Source organism: Penaeus vannamei, chromosome 11, assembly GCF_042767895.1.
Source record: "Penaeus vannamei isolate JL-2024 chromosome 11, ASM4276789v1, whole genome shotgun sequence".
Lineage (NCBI taxonomy): Eukaryota > Metazoa > Arthropoda > Malacostraca > Decapoda > Penaeidae > Penaeus > Penaeus vannamei.
In genome coordinates, this window is record NC_091559.1 from 5,594,103 (window position 1) to 5,603,436 (window position 9,334).

Sequence of the window (9,334 nt, forward strand, 5' to 3'; positions counted from 1 at the left end):
TGCGTGTGCGTGTGCGTGTGCGTGTGCGTGTGCGTGTGCGTGTACGTGTGCGTGTACGTGTGTGTGTGTGTGTGTGTGTGTGTGTGTGTGTGTGTGTGTGTGTGTGTGTGTGTGTGTGTGTGTGTGCGATCGGCATTACTTACCGTCAGTGCATAATACTGGCATCAATGAATGCAATTAAATATTTCAAGAACTTGAATTACATGACAAAAGTATTTTTTGCAGCTTGGAAAATCTTTGCAATGTAGAACAAAACAAAGAAAAATGAGTATAAAGAATAACATCACTCTATATTGTTATTCTTAAATATTAATAATAATAATAATAATGAATCAACTTTAAGCGTCTGTGTTAACCTAAGATATTACAAACGAAAAATTCATATCTACCAAATATTTTTATAGCCTCATATACCTGCTACATGAAACTTTTCTGTAACAAAAGTAGAAAACAGGAGAGTTGGTGAGCATTTTTTTCATGATCATAAATGGATATATTTAGATTATTATTAAGCAAATGTTTTCCAACAGGGGAGACTGCATTAATTTTGCAACTTTACGCGAGAAGATAGGCCATTAGCATAACAGAAATAATGAATAAGCAGAGACACGGAATCAATTGTTGTAGTATTGATGAAACAAACAAAAATCGCTCCCTATTTATTCCAAAATTAGTACATTAGAGTATGGGGAGGAAGAGTGGGAGAATTTTACCCTAAATGGAGCTTAACACACCCCCTCCCCCCCCTCCTGTGCACGGTCTTCCATTTTACCAACTTTATACATTTTCTCACAAAGATATCGCAGCTAAATTTTGTCTATATGTAGTAGTCTAAATATATTCAAGGCAGGCGTTAGCTACGAGGAAAATAAGTCGATCTATAACGCTAAAATGTTGAGCTTTCTTATAGTAGTCAAAGGAATAAATCGGTGTAGTCTGTTTTAATTTAGTAACATTTTCCTTTTTCTTTAATTATATACGAAATGGAGTGAGAGCACACACTGCAGAGTTCGCCTGTACAAACGGGTCTTGAAAGACTATATTAAATATAAGAAATTTAGCGTCCTTGTAACTGTAAACATTGGTAAATTGGAAGCTAAAGTCATATACGAAAGAATGTTTTCCTTGTGTGGTGCCCAAGTTAATCCATACGTTTCGAGGCGACGTTACCAAGAGATATATAAACCTCAGCTGGATTTCATGTTTACACTTCCCTGTTTCGTGTATAAGTGGGTACTACAAGTCTGTCCATACCACTGACCTACATTATATCGGAGGTCAGTAGTCTAGACTTGTACTGAGAGAATACATCTTAGGCAGACTGGTGGATACCCATTGGAGTCGTCGACTGTGAAATAAAACTAGAGGATCTACCTACAGGACTACCAGAAATCCACTGAAGAACGCTATTGAGTTCCCCTTCAGTCCAAACGACATTGAAATAGAATTACATCACATGTTTGCAGCACCACTTCCTAAACATAAGGAATTAAAACGTCGATACAGACCAGTGCTTCATAGGCAGACTCCACAAGTTTGAATATGTTCGGATTACCCATTGGACTGCCCGTAAGTCGAAAAAGTGAAACAGTTTTGAAATATTTGTCACAAGCCATGTATTCCCCAAAGCGAAATAACGGCACAATAGACACAAAATAAAGACTTTTTTTGATTCCGTTTCTGTTGTAGCAATGTTTAATTCCATCCAAGTGTATCCGTCAGTGTGAGTTTTGTTGTTCATCTGTGTCCGTTCGTGTAACAGCCGTTTACGAAAGGTTTGGCGCATTCACATTCATTTCCGGGTGCTCGTATGACCGTGCTGGGAACTGATACTTTATATTAGGTTTTGAATGCCTTTGCTTGTGTCGAGTATCGGATTCAAAGCCCATATGAAAGATTCAGAGTAAGTAACCAAGTAAAGATACACTTTCAGTTATTTTAAAGTACATTAATCTGTTATCAGTGATACTATGACGAAGGAAGTCGAGGGTGTAGCACTTCTCTGAAACAGCTTTGATAAAGTTAATTCCAATGCAATTTTTATTGTTAGTTCTGCGTCGAAACATATTCTGTGTACTTGTGTAATCTGTTACAATTTCAGATCCAAAAGTAAGTATAAAAACTCTGAGAGAGGCCTTCCTTCCCTCCCTCACTAACTGGTCCTCCTTCCTTTCCTTCCCTCTCTCCTTCACTTAATCATTCGCTCCTCTTTTTCCTTCTCTCTACGTTTATTGGGAATGAAAGATGCAATATAACGAATGTAAAGAATGCTACCCTTATTGGGTTTGATCGAAGCTTTGACATGTAGGATCTAGCTCCGTGTAAGACTCCAGAAAATTATTCACGTGTTAAGGTTGTGTTGGTGTGAGACCATACCCAGACTCACCATGTTAGTTATATAGCGTAGTGCTTCATGGATTTCAAACAACAGTGACAGTTTTTTGTTTTAAGTCAGTAATCCATAGCTTTAATAAAACTTTCTGGATCCTTCCTAGCGAAGAGTAAAAACCCATGTAGCGTCTATGTATGATAAACGACAAATATTTTTTTTATGGATACGGTCCCCTATAGAAATGCAGATGTGGTACTTGTAGAATGACGGGTATGGTGCCTTGTAGACCTGTAAATATGGTGTCTTGTAAAGCTGCAGTTATAGTGACCTTTAAGAATTGCAAGTATGCTGTACTTTAAAAGCGCAGAGACGGTGTTCTCTAGAGCAACAGATACGGTGTTCTGTAAAACTGGCCTCTGCCCAGCTTAACTTGGGAAAATTGAGCATAAATATAACGAAATTTAACGACGGTTGTGGTAATTCTAAAACGGGTAACACCAAAATCAAAGGCATCTATTTTGTAGCTGACAGATAGAAAGAAAGGGCATAGGACATACAAACGAAAAAAGTTGGTATAGAATTGGTATAGAATTCCATTTTTTTCCCAAGGAAACGCCAAAGTATTGGCCATTTTCATCAATTGTAACACTGGATAGTAAATGTTTTTATTTAATTCGTATGCCATGCTGCATTATGTAAATGTACTTACATCGTTTTAGTTCATTTGGATTATATATTTTCAGGGCCAGGCGATAGTTGTACCAGTGTCAAATATCGTACTAGCATTTGCCATGTAATGTATACTGTATAGCAGTGTTGTCCAAACATTTTCGCCTATTGTACCCATTATTTCCTTCTTGTACTGTTACGAACCTCCCCCCCCCTCCCCCCGTCCACCATGGCCAAACAGTTTTAATTAGGATAATGCAAATAATATACTAATTATGAAAAGACTGCATTGCAGGAGTGTTGGTCAATAAATTCGAATTTAATACACGAATAAAAAAATATGATTTAATAACAAAATGCTTGAAAAATACTTACACAACTTATTATGAGATGCGTGTTCCTTGTTTGTTCACGTATCCCTATGATCTATGTTGCGGACCCCAGTTTGGACAACACTGCTGCGTGGAATAAATTTTCTTCGACCTGAGACCTTAGAAAACTACCTAGTGGAAAATCATCATTATGTCATGGACTACGTATTAGTGAAGACATTTTAGGTAATAGCTGGTTGCGTAGGTTAGCTTACAGTAGATGTAATACTAAATAAATCTGTTGGATTAATAGTTGGTTTAACATTTTTAATAATAATATATGAACTTCCTGTAAACACATTAGGTTAAACCGTAACCATTGTCATATGAAAAGAATGATTTTGTTGGATTAAGATATTTTCTTAATTTACGGAAATATGACGTAATATGCTCTTAATTCTAGGTGTCTGTTGTTATTCCAATTAGTTTTTCTTTTTTCTTTTTTTTATACAGACTCAGAAATGATGTTTCTTCCCATTTCTAATTTTCCAACTTTCAGTACTCAGTAACTAACCTATATATTTTTGGTTGTTATCCATTGCCACATGAAAAAAATGATTTTATTGGATCAAGATCTTTTCTTATTTTACGGAAATATGACGTTAAATGCTCTTAATTCTAGGTGTCTGTTGTTATTCCAATTAGTTTTTCTTTTTTCTCTTTTTATACTCAGAAATGATGTTTCTTCCCACTTCTAATTCTCCAACTTTAAGTACTCAGTAACTAACCTATATATTTTTGGTTATTAACACGACTTTCCTCTTCTTTTGGGAAGTTCTTGTTTAAAAATTTTGATCATGAATGAATCTTACAACTATGACATTTACAACGTCAAAACCCCCACGCTTTTTCTTAATTACCAAATAGTCAGGATGTGCCTCTCCCCTTCCCTTCCCTCCTGCCAACACCACCACCCCCAGCAGTGTAAGGATACAGGATACATGACTTTTCCAGTGTAAGGATACAGGATACATGACTTTTCCAGTGTAAGGATACAGGATGCTTGACTTTTCCATTTCCTACAGTGACGTCCTGTGCATAAGTAGTTCATATGTTGAGCGTAGGCGCGTTGTGCAGCGAGAAAGAGGGTTGTTTCATGTGCATACTTACACGCGTGTGTGTATGTGTATGGAGAGAGTGTGGAGATAGGCAGAACGTCTATGGATATGCCAAAGAAAACCCGTATTTTAAGACGTTACATTTAGTATGTGCGTTTATTAGTTTAATGATATCAGACACGAAATAGATGTGTATTTGTGTGTGTGTGCATGTGTACATATCTATACACACACACACACACACACACACACACACACACACACATATATATATATATATATATATATATATATATATATATATATATATATATATATATATATATATACAGAGAGAGAGAGAGAGATACATAAATATGTATATATATATATATATATATATATATATATATATATATATATATATATATATATATATATACAATACATATATTTTTTTTTCATAATGGCCATGTTTCTTAATGTCCGGTTTCCGGTAATCTTTTATATTTGTTTTCGGCTTTTTTCATAATTTTCTTTAAATGTGAACTCTCAAACAAAGTATTTCTATATAACAATATTTGTCTGTTGATATTATTCTTGGCTCTACTGATTCCCGTCCATTTGTTTATACTCTCTCTCTCTCTCTCTCTCTCTCTCTCTCTCTCTCTCTCTCTCTCTCTCTCTCTCTCTCTCTCTCTCTCTCTCTCTCTCTCTCTCTCTCTCTTTTACTATCTGTTTATCTATCTATCTATCTATATCTCTCTCTCCTTCACACACACACACACAAATATATATATATATATATATATATATATATATATATATATATATATATATATATATATATATATGTGTGTGTGTGTGTGTGTGTGTGTGTGTGTGTGTGTGTGTGTGTGTGTGTGTGTGTGTGTCTGTGTGTGTGTGTTTATTAATCTATATGTCAACATTTACACATCTGCAATATTACTTTTCTTTTTTTTATCAAAGCGATCAATATCAACTTCACTTTCCTATAAAACGTGAGGAAAAAATCCGTCTCTTTCCCACGCCGTTCATGCAGATCCACGCTAAAGACAAATGAGAATGCTTCTAACAAAAGAAAAGCCTCATAGCGCCAACAGAGGTCATCAGGGAAGGTGTTGCATGGCGCAGCACTGCAGCGTGCGAGAGTGAGTCATTCAGAACCACCGCGGGATTTCCCAAACGCGTTTAAAAAAGAAAACTCGGTCGCTGAGTGTATTTAGGGGGTAACTTGAAAAAAAAATTACTGTCATTTGGTATTGAATTTCTACAAAATGTATTTGGGAGGTTGTGTTTGTGAAAAAGCATATGTGGTATTTTGGTTATTGGTAGAGATTTTTAAGATAGGTTTCTTATATAAAATGATAGTATTGTAAAAGTAATATTGAGTACATTGAACTCAACATGGTTTTAATTATTTGTTTATGTATATATATATATATATATATATATATATATATATATATATATATATATATATATATATATATATATATATATATATATATATATATATATATTGATTTACGTATCATGCAGATATTTAGACAGTGAATTCATAAATGTGTGTGTGATGAGTGAGGCTGTTTGCTTATACTAGGAGCGAGGTGTTGCTTCTTGGCTCATAAAAGGAGTCTGTCTGTCACTTTCTATCAGAAAAGTGGGCTATAAATCACGTATTTAACATGTGGCAATCGATGTAGAAGAACAGAAGATACTTTCATTGTCAGTAAAGAAAATTTTACTATTCCTTTTTGTACGAAATATTTGAGTCATCAGTACCTGAACTTATTATACGTTTTGGTCAACCATGAATTATTCATTAAAAGTTGATTAGAAAATTTGAAAGCCATATATGTGGCAATTGAAATTAAAAATTAAATGTCCATTCATAGGATTATAAAAATCTAATCAATATTTTCTACTTTACGTTTCTAGTCTTTTGTGCATTTCCATTGCGAAAGGGGAAAGACAACACAGCATTGGTATGCCTAGTCAGACAGGAAACGATAAGTAAAACCGGTAATGCAGTGGACGTGTACGTGTCTGTGTGTGTGTGTGTGTGTGACAAACAGAATAACACGTAGGATTCTTAAAATCATATAGATTATAGAGTACATTATATATAATATTGCAAAATAAGCATAGAATAATGTAACCATACGTATTTCCATAATATAATATAGATGCATCGTGCTTACAATGTGTGTGTGTGTGTGTTTTGTTTCTTAGTGTTTGTTTGTCTGACCATGCCTACAGACACATCAGTATTATCATCATGAAAAAAACACTGTATATATATGAGTATTTAAATACCATGCAGGTCAAGAATTTCAATTTGCTGCAGTAAAAACAGAAAATTCGTTGTCAAAATAATTTTGTATGTTCGTTTTAACCTAGTGACGATGCCATACGTTTTGAGATATACGTTTTGGATCGAAAATCAAAGAAAGACATTTGTTACTATTTTGTAATAAACGTTTTGACCAAAAGTGTATGAAACTCATTGTTTTTTTCGTATTCATGAAAATGTTTTAGAGCGGAATATTGATTGTATGTTCTAATACGAATTCGTGTGAAATCGGACGCATTTCAATGAAAATCCTTTTTTTTTTTTTGTATAAACCCATATTCCTGATAATTTAAAATTAATGAATATACTTTAAAGTACATATATTTGTTCCAGTATTTATAGAATTGCAAATATATGCTTAGATTTTGCATATGTTTTTGAAGCAGTTGCAATATTTGAAACGCAGACGCAATATACGTTTTGGTAAAATGACGAATGCAAATAAACCTGGCATAGTATCCATTGATGCTTTTGAAATCTTGAAGACCTTAAAAATCAAATGAAGACATCCATAATGTGTTGTTTTGTGTGCATATTTGTTTCGGTTTCTATGTGTGTTTGTTTGATTGCATATTGTAAACGATGAAAACATTAAATAAAAATACTTTCATTGTCAATAAGTATCTCCGTGTGGAGGTTATCAGTACCTGAACGTAAAATAAGTTTTGTCCAAAGTAACTATGTAGAAAAAATATAAATTCTGATTGAAAATTTTCGTGGAATTAGAATATAATAGGAGAGGACTGTTTAAGAAAAGATTAAGGGTTAATCAATGTACTTGTCTCTCTTCATTTCTGTATATTGCGCATACCATGTGAGGTTGTGTACGTTCGCGTGTACGCACCTACGGAGGAAGTGGATTCGTGCGTACGTGTGTGTTCAGTGGTGTAACTAGCTCTTGTTGGCTGCAATACGTATATTCATCCCGATGCTCGACTCGACATCCAGACCGAGAACGTTGTGGCAAGGTAAGTGTCCTCACGGAAAAGATTTTTTCCCTTCGACCTGTATCTACGGCTTATTTACATTTTTTTACATTTTATTTACATTTATTTACGGTTTTTTACATTTTGATTCGATCGTGCGCAGTGCTTTTGTTGTGAGTTGGTAAACAATCTCATTTCTGCAAACGATACAGCAGTCGCGCTTCTAGCAGTCGCGCTTCTAGCAGTCGCGCTTCTAGCAGTCGGGCCACTAAAATCGCCCGTGTGAACAGGACAAACCCATAGAATTCCTTCATTGTGGTTATTTATTATTATTATTATTATTATTATTATTATTATTATTGTTATTTTTGTGTATTTCGTTCCTCCTTTGTCGTTCGGGAGATCGACTTACATACAGAGGGCTGAAGGTTTGTGGGACAGATTAATTATTATTTTTATTTATTTTATTATTATTATTATTATTATTTTGTATTTCGTTCCTCCTTTGTCGTTCGGGAGATCGACTTACAGACATAGGGCTGAAGGTTTGTGGGACAGATTAATTATTTTCATAAGTAATGTTCTCCTTATATTGTGTTTTTGATAGTATTGTGTTTTTACTGCTTTTCGTGTTATTTTTGTTGGGCTGTTATCTTTGCTTTGCGATTATTTTTATCACATTCTTAATCTTTACCGTGTTATATATTAATTTATTTATTATTATTATTTTATTTTATTTTATTTTTTTTACTGTTGTCTATAGTACCGCTGTTGATATGAATACCGTGTTATTATTATTATTATCATTTTTATTTTTACTGTTGTCTATATTATATCATTGTTGATATGAAGGTGAAATACAGAATATGGAAACGTTTATATACAGTTATCTTTTCTCTGAAAGTTCGATCAATTTTTCGTATATGTGCCCAGTTCTTGAATCTAATGTTTAAAACTATCCTTGGTGTAAGACAACACTTTTAAAAATACGTAAATACGAAGAAAAATCAGGGAAAAAAGAAGAAATAAATGCAACAAAAATACAAGCTGTACAGGCAAATATAGGTCGTATGGTTTTGTGAAAATAAGATTAGGATTCAGAATAGAGGCAGAAGAGAAGGGGAGGAAGGGAACGGGAGAAGTGAGTGGGAGGAAGCGAAAAGGGAAATGAAATGTGTGAATAAAATGTGTGAATAAAAGTTTAGAGATAATTACCACATCATGTTCCTTCGTCCACTTGAAGATGGAACCAATTTTGACAATTTTAGAGAAGGAGAGAGAGAGAGAGAGAGGTGAGAAAAAGAGAGAAAGTAGAGGGAGACAAAGAGAAAGAGAGCAAAGAGACAAGTTTAGAACCAATTACCACGTCATTTTCCTTCGTCCACTTGAAGATGGAACCAATTTTGACAATTTTAGAGAAGGAGAGAGAGAGAGAGGGATGAGAAAAAGAGAGAATAGAGGGAGACAGAAAGAGAAAGAGAGCAAGAAAAAAGAGAGAGAGAGAAAAGAAGAAGGGAAAGAAACAGGGATAGAATCAAAGAGAGAGAAGAAAAAAGAAAATAAAACATAGACCGGGAAAAAAAATCCCAAAAATGACTTTTTTAAGCCAATATATATTTTCT